Source organism: Pipistrellus hanaki, assembly GCF_964339955.1.
Source record: "Pipistrellus hanaki genome assembly, chromosome: 6".
Classification (NCBI taxonomy): Eukaryota; Metazoa; Chordata; class Mammalia; order Chiroptera; family Vespertilionidae; genus Pipistrellus; species Pipistrellus hanaki.
In genome coordinates, this window is record NC_140508.1 from 10,825,148 (window position 1) to 10,835,947 (window position 10,800).

The 10,800-nt window shown below is 40.2% G+C and overlaps 1 long non-coding RNA gene across 1 annotated transcript; it reads right to left on the reverse strand.

Moving 5' to 3' along the window:
* Positions 1-2,824: 2,824 nt before the first annotated feature.
* On the reverse strand, positions 2,825-9,844 carry LOC311625104. The gene is made up of 4 exons (XR_014795433.1): positions 9,713-9,844; positions 7,010-7,096; positions 3,165-3,395; positions 2,825-2,996 (listed from the first exon to the last, which is right to left on the reverse strand). It is a non-coding gene; the product is annotated as an uncharacterized lncRNA (long non-coding RNA).
* Positions 9,845-10,800: the final 956 nt, after the last annotated feature.

The following is a 10,800-nucleotide window of genomic DNA, read 5'->3' on the forward strand; positions in this document are numbered from 1 at the left end:
GACAAGTGTGTTTGGGTGTGCAAACTTCTTCAATCTTTGTCAGGTGACCTCCCGGCTTTTCTGAACCATGGCAACAGGTACAGGTAAACAAATAGGTACTGTGGGAGGGAACTTTGTAACTGGGCTCAAAGTTTCCTTTTTGTTTATTAGGAAGGAAAGCATAGGATCTCCCAGCCATCTTGGTTGGGTTTAGAGAGCAGGAGGAAGGCTTGGGTTTCCCAGGAAATGGAAGAAGCCAAGCTTTTCACCTGCCCTAGCCGGCCTAAGCCTCCACTCAAGGCTACAAAGTTTCAATTATAGAAAGTAAACAAATCCAAACAGAAATAGCTGCCATCCACAGAGACCGCAGGAGGCTTGGCTCCACTCCAGGCTACAAAGTTTCAATTGTAGAAGGTAAATAAATTCCAGATACCAGGGCCCCTGCTTGGATTGCCAGGGGGCATGGCTGGCCTGCAAACCACCACAGGCCCCTTGCTCTGGCTGCCCCATGCCCCAAGGGAACCCCCACCCTCATCCAGGACACCCTTCAGGGCAAACCAGCTGGCCCCCACTCATGCACCAAGCCTCTAGCCTATCTAATAAAAAAAAAATAATATGCAGATTTACCATCACTCCAACACACAATAGCTGCCCCCATGTGGTCAAAGATCCTGCCCCTATGAGGACACAAGATGGCCACTGCAGGATAGCCATTAGGGGAGGACAGTTGGGAGGCATCAGGCCTGCAAGGGAGGGCAGTTGGGAAGGACCAGGTTTGCAGGGGAGGGTAGTTGGGGGCGATCAAGCCTTCAGGGGAGGTGACCAGGCCGGCAGAGGAGGGAAGTTGGGGGCAAACAGGCTGGCAGGGGAGCAGTTAGACATCAATCAGGCTATCAGGGGAGTGATTAGGGAATGATCAGGCTGGCAGGCAGAAGCAGTTATGGGCAATCAGTCAGGCAGGCAGGTGAACAGTTGGGAGCCAGCAGTCCTGGATTGGAGAGGGATGTCCAACTGTCCGTTTAGGCCCGATCCCGGTGGAATTGGGCCTAAATGGCAGTCAGACATTCCTCGAGGGGTTCCAGATTGGAGAGGGTGCACTCTGGGCTGAGGGACGACCCCCTGCCCCGAGCCCACATGCACAAATTTTGTGCACCAGGCCTCTAGTTGTGAGAATAAACAAGTAATCTTTTCTGTCAAAGAAGGGAGTGTGGGCAGCTGCCATTTTGGCCAAAGTGACTTGCAGCTCCCCTGGGAGCTGCCATTATGAAATGTCAAAGGGATTGTTGTAAAAGAAACAACAAACAAACAAACAAACAAAAAACAAGGAATAGTAAGGGAAGAAGGAACATGGGCACAAAGAATAAAAATGGTGACAAACAAGTACCTATCGTATCAAATGATAACCTTAGAGGTAAAAGGCTTAACTGCTCCAATCAAAAGACATAGGGTAGCTGACTAGATAAGAAAACATGACCCATATATCTGATATCTATAAAAGACCTACCTCAGAACAAAGGACTCATATAGACTGATAGTGAAGGGATGGCAAAAACTTTTAGGCAAGTGAAAATGAAAAAAAAAAACCTGGATTAGCAGATCACAACTCTTTGAAATTGAAAGTAGAATGGTGGTTTCCAGAGGCTAGAGCAAGGGGGAAATGGAAGAACTCTTGTTTAATGGATATAGTTTCAGTTTGAAATGAGCTCTTGAGATTGGTTGCACAACAATTTAATACTACTGAACTCTACACTTAAAAATGGTACCAGTGGTCAACTTAATCCCCCCCCCCAAAAAAAAAAATTCAAAAAGTAAATTGAACTTTTAAGTAACTAAACATTTCAATTGCCTAGGGATCCTTGTCAAAAATGAAAGCATGGCCAAAACCGGTTTGGCTCAGTGGATAGATCGTCGACCTGAGGACTGAAAAGGTCCCAGGTTCAATTCGGGTCAAGGGCATGTACATTGGTTGCAGGCACATCCCCGGCAGGGGGTGTGCAGGAGACAGCTGGTCGATGTTTCTCTCTCATCGACATTTCTAACTCTCTATCCCTCTTCCTTCCTCTCTGTAAAAATCAATAATATATATATATATTTTTTAAATGAAAGCATGTTTTGTAACAGTAAATTTAAAAAGAGATAGCATCAAACATTTCACATTCCAGGTTAACCGAATTCTATGAACGAAGAGTATGGTGTCCAAATACCTTTCTGGAAGGAAGGGCATTGCTCGCCAGTACACAATCTACAATTGCTTCAGGTAAGGGTATGGCTAAGTGTGCAGCTGTTTAACATGCACCGCCAATAACTTTACCTAATGCAACACAATTCCTGACTTAAACCATAGCTAAGGAGAAAAATATATCACATGAGGAATATGCTCTCAAAACTTTTAATGGTTAACTTGCCAAAACCAGGTTTATTCTAAAAGTAAAAACAGGAACATGATTTCTTTTAAAAAAAGAAGATGGCACTGTTAAAACTTGAACCATCTTGAGCAAATGGAAGTAAGTTTACCATTCTTTTTAGCCCTTAATAATGTTATTGACCGACCTCCTGAAAGGAAAGGGAGAAACAGCACCCTTTAATAAAAGCCTTAAAGTCACTAGTCCCCATTACCACAAGATTTTACAGCAGGTGAAAGCTGTTTGCATTTTCACAAACAATTGTGAATCCAGGAAATAGCCTGGATATGCTTTCTGACCTGGAACAGTAGCAGGCACAGAGGAAAACAGAGGGCATGTCCTACAAAACAGGCAAACGTGCTCAAGGTCCAAACACTGGGAGGCATTTTTAAATTAGGGCGAACAGGGAGGCACAGAGGAGACAGCACGTTTACCGTTCTCCAGCTGATGCTGAGGATCCTCTAAATCCTGCTGCACGGACTGGTAGCGGCCCAGGAGGCGTTCAAAGCCCTGCTGGACAAAGTCGGGGGCAGAAGGCCTAGACCTGAGGGCTGCGCAGCTGGCACGCACCATTTCCATTCTGGGGTGGAGGCCAAGGAGATTCGTCAGTTCCCGCTGTGGAGGAGAGAAATCAGGTCACATCACTCACTGGAGGATGAACGTCCTCACAGAAAGCTGATCAGAGCAGAATTAACCTAACGGTCCTGAAACAAGGAGCATTCCTTTCAATACAGGACTGGGCACAGAATTCTTTCACATCCCGGATGGATGGTGTCTCTTTACCTTCGCACTCCGTAAGGCCTGCTGGGGGGGATGCTGAAGAGGGGGCATGTTTTAGCCACTCCTCCTTGTGTCTTTATGGTCCTGTCAAGCTCCTCGAGTTGCCTAAAGTAAGTGTTTATATCTTCCTGGAGCTGAATCTTTCTTGCCAGATCCTCCAAATGCTGAGATACATTCTTCCATTCTGATAATACCTTCTTAGGATATGCTTTGTATCTTCAGTCGGAAGACCTTCTATACAGGCATGAAAAATAAGCAAACACTTCATATATTATGACAAAACTGGTTTGGAATTTGTTATAAATAACATACTCAAAATAATGAGGTAATCTCACATATAATGATCATTCCATAATCCCTTTTAACAAAACAAAAAATATATAGTCATGAAATAAAATAAGTAAATATAAAATATAAACTATAATGATGCTATAATAATGATAATAATGCTGCTGCTGCTGCTGCTGCTGCTAGAAATAACTGCTCAATTCGTTGACCAAACTGAGAGAGGGGGAGCTTGAAATGGTGTTTCAGGAGTGGTGTGACTATCACAAAAGGACCATCACTGGAGCTTAGAACCTCAGCCACTGCCTTTCCTATACAAGGTGTATTTGCATCCTTGGCATCCTGGCATTCTGCTAGCTGCTAGCCTAAGCCAGGGAAATAAAACAGACTGTCTGGAGGTGTCTGGGGCTCTGACATCAGAAAGTAGACACTCTGTTAACAGAAAAGGGGCAGCTGGCTACAAAAACCAGGAGGCAGCTTAAGTCTTTGGTGACCAAACCACAGTGTCATAGGAATAGCAAAATGAATAGCAAGAAATCTCAGTGCTGGGAGCAACCTGGGAAAGTGTAGAGACAGTCAACCAGCAGCCAGACCCACGAGCATCAGCAAGTCTGCCCGGCACGCCACACACAGACCAGCAAATACCAAAACATCAATGCAGCAGTAATATTATCTACTTCAGAAATACATCAGAAAAAATGCCATTATGTTTATTACTGGCACCTTATACTTATTTTTAAGTGGGAATATCCCAAGAGCTTTACTTATTTATTTTGATACATTATATCCCCAGGAATTACATATAATTTTGCTTGTCTACTTTTTTTTTTATTGATTTCAGGGAGGAAGAAGGAGAGAGAGATAGAAATATCAATAATGAGAATCATTGATTACCTGCCTCTTGCGTGCCCCCCCCCCCCTCAGGATCGAACCCACAACCCAGGCATGTGACCTTGACCAGAATTGAACCTGAGACCCTTCAGTTTGCAGGCCAATGCTCAATCCACTGAGCCAACCCTGCTAGGGTTTATCTCACATTTTTGAGAGTTAGGAATGTTCATAGAAATAATCAAATTATATATAATAACAGCTTTTGTCATATAAAAACCCTAAGTACTATGAAAAAGTATGAGAAATCTGCACAGGAGAGCATGTATGTTGGGAAGATAGGAGGCCAATGAAGACAATTATACTTTATAAATATGTACCATTGAAATCTGGGGTAATGAGAGCAATAAGGGAAAAAAGGCAAGAACCATGAAAGTTCACTTCTAACCCACAAATGATGCAATTTCAAAAATTCCTATAACACCTGGTATCCACTGAAAATTAGAAATGCATACAGGACATGATTTGAATACATCACCCATGTCAGTGGCTGAAGTTCACTGGCTGTCATACAGGTAACCGAATAATAATTAAACCTAAGCAAAATATTCATACCATAGCCCAATGGTCAGCAAACTGTGGCTTGTGAGCCACACTCTGTTGACTAATGAGTTTGCCGACCACTGCCATAGCCCTAGTTCAGTTATCCCTGTTAACGGGGGTCATAAGCAAAACACATTAACATCTTCCTGACAAACTAACTGAGCGACGGAAACTCAGGCTGTGCTTCCACCTGGTCGTTTCTATTGTAAGTGGGCAAAAGAATAACTCCAACCACTTCATTTTCATGTCAGCACTTTGTGCTAAACAAGAAAGAACATCGAGCAGGTAAACAGTCTTGAGATGAAAAAGTATCGCTGCTCAGTTAAAAAACAGGCAATGGGTGCTCACGTTGGGTTCTAGGGAAGCCGAAGCAACTTCTCCAATTCCTTTGTTTATTCACTGACAGTACTTCATCATCCATTTATGTTGCCTCTTCAAACCAATTCTCAAAATGTAAATCTCCCTCCTCCAAGCTTGAGGTAATATAGGTCAGACCAATATCAAGGAAAGCACAAGTTGCATCATAAAAAAAAAAAGAGGAAAACTACACATTGTTTTTTAAAATAATGGTTTTGCTCCCAGAGACCCAAAATAATGACTTTTCTACCTCTATAAATCACCCAACTCTTAGAGGACTAATTAAAGCCACATCAATAGCTTCTCATTTTACTACTTAACCTAAGAAGAATAAAATAGAACATATTCTTGCCATTTATTCTCATTTGACTTTATGCTGTTCAGTGACTACACTGTTGCAATCAAGAAAAAGGTTTACAGAACACGGGACCATCAGGCTTACATACTTTGCCAGGCATAATGAGCGTCAATTCGTAAAGCCAAATGCCTATCCAAATGCCCCACGACTCTAATACATTTATTGAGAAACCCTAGGAGCCTGAGAAGCAAAACCAACACTACCAGGTAGAACCCTAGGAACCTGATAAGCAAAACCAACACTACCAGGTAGAACAGCAAAACCATTATTTTAAAACCTCAATATGCTATATGAGCTATCACAAAACTTAATTCAAATACATTAGCCAGAAAAGTCCTATCAGAATTCATTATGGTAGGATTTTTGATGGAATAGTTTGAGGAAGCCAGTGACATGATTATTTGAATATGCTTTTCTAATTGAACTGAATTATTTACCTGCCTCCTTACCTAGGTAGACTATAGCCAGATTACACCCTATAACACACACACACACACACACTCACACACACACCCTCTTATTAATTACCAGTGTTCTAGGACTTATTTCAGTTTTCTAGGGGAGGAGAAGGAGAAACAGAGAGGATCACCCAATTGTGCTTTCATTTCTGCTGATCATTCCTGGTTTTATAGCAGCAGCAGGATTATCAGCACTAACCACATGTGGAGAAATAATATGCAATGCTGTAAAATTATAATAATAGCTAACATGGAACAACAGTGGGGAAATTTTAAAAAAATCATTTTCATTCTCTCACTAACAAAAAGCAAACACCTTAAAAAAAAATGATAAAATTAAACCCAGAACATATAAACCCTGGATCAATGCCCCTATTTCTCAGCTTCCCACCCCATCCTAAAAAAAAATTTAATAACAGATATGAAATAAATAGAATTAGGGTTCTATAATGAATGCATTTCCAGTCCTACCAAAGCTCAAAATAATGGTAATGCAAAATATAAAAGGTTTCTTATGAAATTTAAAACGCATATATTAGGTCACAAAATTCATACCTTAAAGTAACTTTATCTCTCTGATGTTGCCAAAGCAAAATTTTCTTTTACAACCTCCCCTGTCTCCTCCCTTCACATAAATTTCCCAACATATAATCCCAAAGGAGGAGATTTTAAAATCTATGCAGTAGAATGTAACTGTTTTGCTGAGGTATCCGAGTTTTAGGTTCCCTGATCCTGTCTAAAAGCAGAACGACTTTGCTTTTATCAGTTTGATAAATCAGCCTCTGCATAAGATTTCATTAAAAAATATATACATATTTTGCTGACAAAAAAGTTTCTGAAAACCACTCTTCTAGCAAAGATGGTTAGAGTATCAAAACATATATTTGATTTGTCAAACTGTAAATGTGATGCAATGCCACCATCTAAAAACACATTAAAAAAAAAATCAAGGGTCTCACCTTTTCCCATTTGCTCCAAAAGGATTGTCCAGTTTTGTTTAATTCATCTAGTCTGGGTCTTCTTTCTGTCTGTTCTCTTTCTATTCCCTGGAAACAACGTCTCAATATAAGAATATTGTAAAACTTTCTTCTGCGAATAATGTTGAAGCTCTTTAAGTGTTAGTGTTTAAAGTCCCTCCCACATTCCCTTTAGGTGTCACTCAGTTTACCTAAGAGGATGCTACCATACACAACTAGGCAACTGCAGGCCACCTTCCAGAGCACCAGAGATGTTTAATTTTAAAAGGTATGTTCAAACAAACAATAAAAAAAACTTGGGTTTCTTAAAAAAAAAAAAATGTTTACACTACAATTACAAGTTTCTATCAAGAGGAAATAAGGCCGAAACCGGTTTGGCTCAGTGGATAGAGCGTCCACCTGCAGACCCAGGTTCGATTCCAGTCAAGGGCATGTACCTTGGTTGCGGGCACATCCCCAGTAGGGGGTGTGAAAGAGGCAGCTGATTGATGATTCTCTCTCATCGATGTTTCTAACTCTCTGTCTCTCTCTCTCTCTTCCTTTCTGTAAGAAATCAATAAAATATATATTTTTCTAAAAGAGGAAATTAATAAAATTAGTGGTTTAGATCCAGAATATCTATCTATTTACATATATATAGCCTCCACATATGCCACACCATAAAAATAAGGGTTTGCGCCGAAACCGGTTTGGCTCAGTGGTAGAGCATCGGTCTGCGGATTGAAAGGTCCCAGGTTCGATTCAGGTCAGGGGCATGTATCTTGGTTGCAGGCACATCCCCAGTAGGGGGTGTGCACGAGGCAGCTGGTCGTGTTTCTCTCTCATCGACATTTCTAGCTATCTCTCTCCCTTCCTCTCTGTAAAAAATCAATAAAAATATATTTTAAAAATAATAAAATAAGGGTTTGCATCCAGCGAACTGAATGTGCTCAGACAGAGATCACTGAACAAAAATTAATTAACAAGAAAAAGAAACAGCCCTCACTGGTTGGCGCAGTGGATAGCATGTCGGCCTGTGAACTGAAGGGTCCCAGGTTTAATTGTGGTCAAGGGTACATGCTTGGGTTGCAGGCTCAGTCCCCAGTAGGGGGCATGCAGGAGGTAGATGATCAATGATTCTCTCTCATCATTGATGTTTCAACATCCCTCTCCCTCTCCCTTCCTCTCTGAAATCAATAAAAATTATTTTTTTAAATAAATAAAAAGAGGCCAAAATAATTTGAGTCACAGTATTTTTTGTTGGTATTACATTAAGTCTAGAATGTATTGCAAACTTCAATCATCAACATAAATTCATACATAATTTATAAATAATTCCAACATACTTTAGGATCCAAACTAAAGCATTTTGGATTTTTGTGTTTTAAAATGGTTTAATTTTAATATTTACGTCTCTATGGTTTTACATTCTCGTTGTGCCTACTAACAGGTTATGAAGACAAACTCCACAACCTCTAAAAAAGGGCTGAACAAGATCACGAGAATACATACACATATATATACACATACACATACACATACATGCACACCCAGTATTTGAAATTTTCCCCTCTCCTCAAGTCCCAATTGGTATCAACTACTCAAATTGTGTCTAAAATAGCACAACAAAAACTTGTAGGGAGGCACAATAAGGAATTAACAAGATATTACTAATAAAATAGAATAATTATAACGATACATTGTAATAAAAATTATGCAAATGTGGTCTCCCTCTCTCTCAAAATACCCTATTGCACTGTACCCACCTTTTCTTTTCACATATCTGAACTGCCAGCATCACAACTCTTGTGCTTTGGGGCCATTAGTAAGTAAAATAACAGCCTTATTTGCACATAAGCAGTGATACCTCAACAGTCGATCTGATAATGAAGGCAGCTACCAAATGACTGACAGAGGGTAGCCTATACAATGAGGATACACTGAACAAAGGTGGGATTCACGCCCCAGGTGGGGCGAAGCAGGACAGTGCTGCTCAGAATGGCATGCAACTTAAAACTTCTGGACTGTTTATTTCTGGAATTCCCATTTAATATTCTTGGACTGCAGTTGATTGCAGATAACTGTGCATAAGGAGGTACTACTATAGTTTGCTGCAGAAAGCAAAGCGTCTTCCGCACACACACAGTCACAAATTATTAGGTAGCAGATTAAGACCTAATCAAGAGGGGGGTGGGAGTGGCCGGGGAGAGGTCAATGGGGGAAAAGGGAGACCCATGTAATATTTTAAACAATAAAGAATTTAATTTTTTTTTTTTAAAGATCGAATCAATGCCAGTAGGGGGTGTGCAAGAGGCAGCTGGTCGGTGTTTCTCTCTCATGGACATTTCTAGCTCTGCTCTCTGTCCTTCTCCCTTCCTCTCTGTGAAAAATCAATAATTTATATTAAAAAAAAAAGATTTAATCAAGCTAAAAATATAAATAATATTTAGATCCCCTTAGGAAGGAAATGTTCCTTCCTACACAACTCAGTGGTTAAGGAGGAAGGGAAACAATTTCTCTTCCACACAGGGATCTGATGCCAGTCAGCTTGAATCGATTCAAAATTTACTAGAATGTTCTAAAAGCTGCGTTATGGCTACATTTATTCTACAGGAAGCATTTGGGTCCCCTCCCACATTTATGCCAAAGTAAATCTATCCTGATGAAATATTTTATTCACTAGTGTACTTCTGTTTTATGTTTTACCTTCAACTTCTTTTTCATTTCTGAAGTCTCTTGCATCTTCTTATATTCTTTTATCTCTGTGGCCTGAATGTCAGTCTTTGATTTCAAAATCCAGTCCAGCAGCTCTGCACTCAGGGCATCAAACCTGATTTGAGATTCAGATGTTCACACCTGTCATTGGTTTCCTTCTATTGTGTCACTTGGCTCAAGAAAGAGAGCAGCCTAGCACCATCCAGCAAGCGTTTGTAAAAACTTGTCAGAAAACAAAATAAGGAGCCATCCCAGAAATACAGAAACCACGCAAAATAAGGTCACACACGCACAATCCAAAGCATGAACAGAGGAATAATAGTGTCGTGTTAATAAATAAAGAAAATCAATATTGAACGGTGGAAACTTTTAAAGAAATTACTTGCATTTTTATAAACGCTCATAGATCATGAGAAACAGATTTGGTTAGATAGTGACAAAAAGAACGAAGTAGGGACAGTGCTAAAGTTCATGCCTTCTTTAATTCATCGCAGAGTGGTCTCAGTTACTGTCCAACTGGCGTTTCCTTGTGCTCGGTGCTTTGTACTGTTTGTCTCAGGCAGGATGCCAGCTATTCCGTGTCTTTATTTCTCTGTATTCACCCATTCATTCGTAGTTTTTATGATGGTCCCCTATGGCCGAGTTACTGATTAGGACAGCAATTTTCAACTAGTGGGACACAAGAATGTTCAAAACATGCCATACCTGACTCTTTAGTCAGGGGCACTGACCTCATTTCCCTTAGATTGTCAACTAAAAAATCACAACAGTCAACACAACAATAACCATCTGGTGTGAATGAATCAAAATTACACTTTTTTTTGTGCCAGATTAGCAAAAATATATTGTTTGATGTGCCACAGAATTTTAGTAATTAGTCGGTATGTGCTATGAGGTGAAAAGACTAAAAACGCTGGTTTAAGATGCTGGGAAAACATAGATCAAGAAAGATAAGATACCTGTTCTCCCATGGTTTTGTTGAGGACATAAATAAACAAAATAATTTAAGATAGTGTTAAGAAATATGAAGAACAGCCAATAGAGTAGTTTGTGGGTTGTTGTTTTTTTTTGTTTTGTTT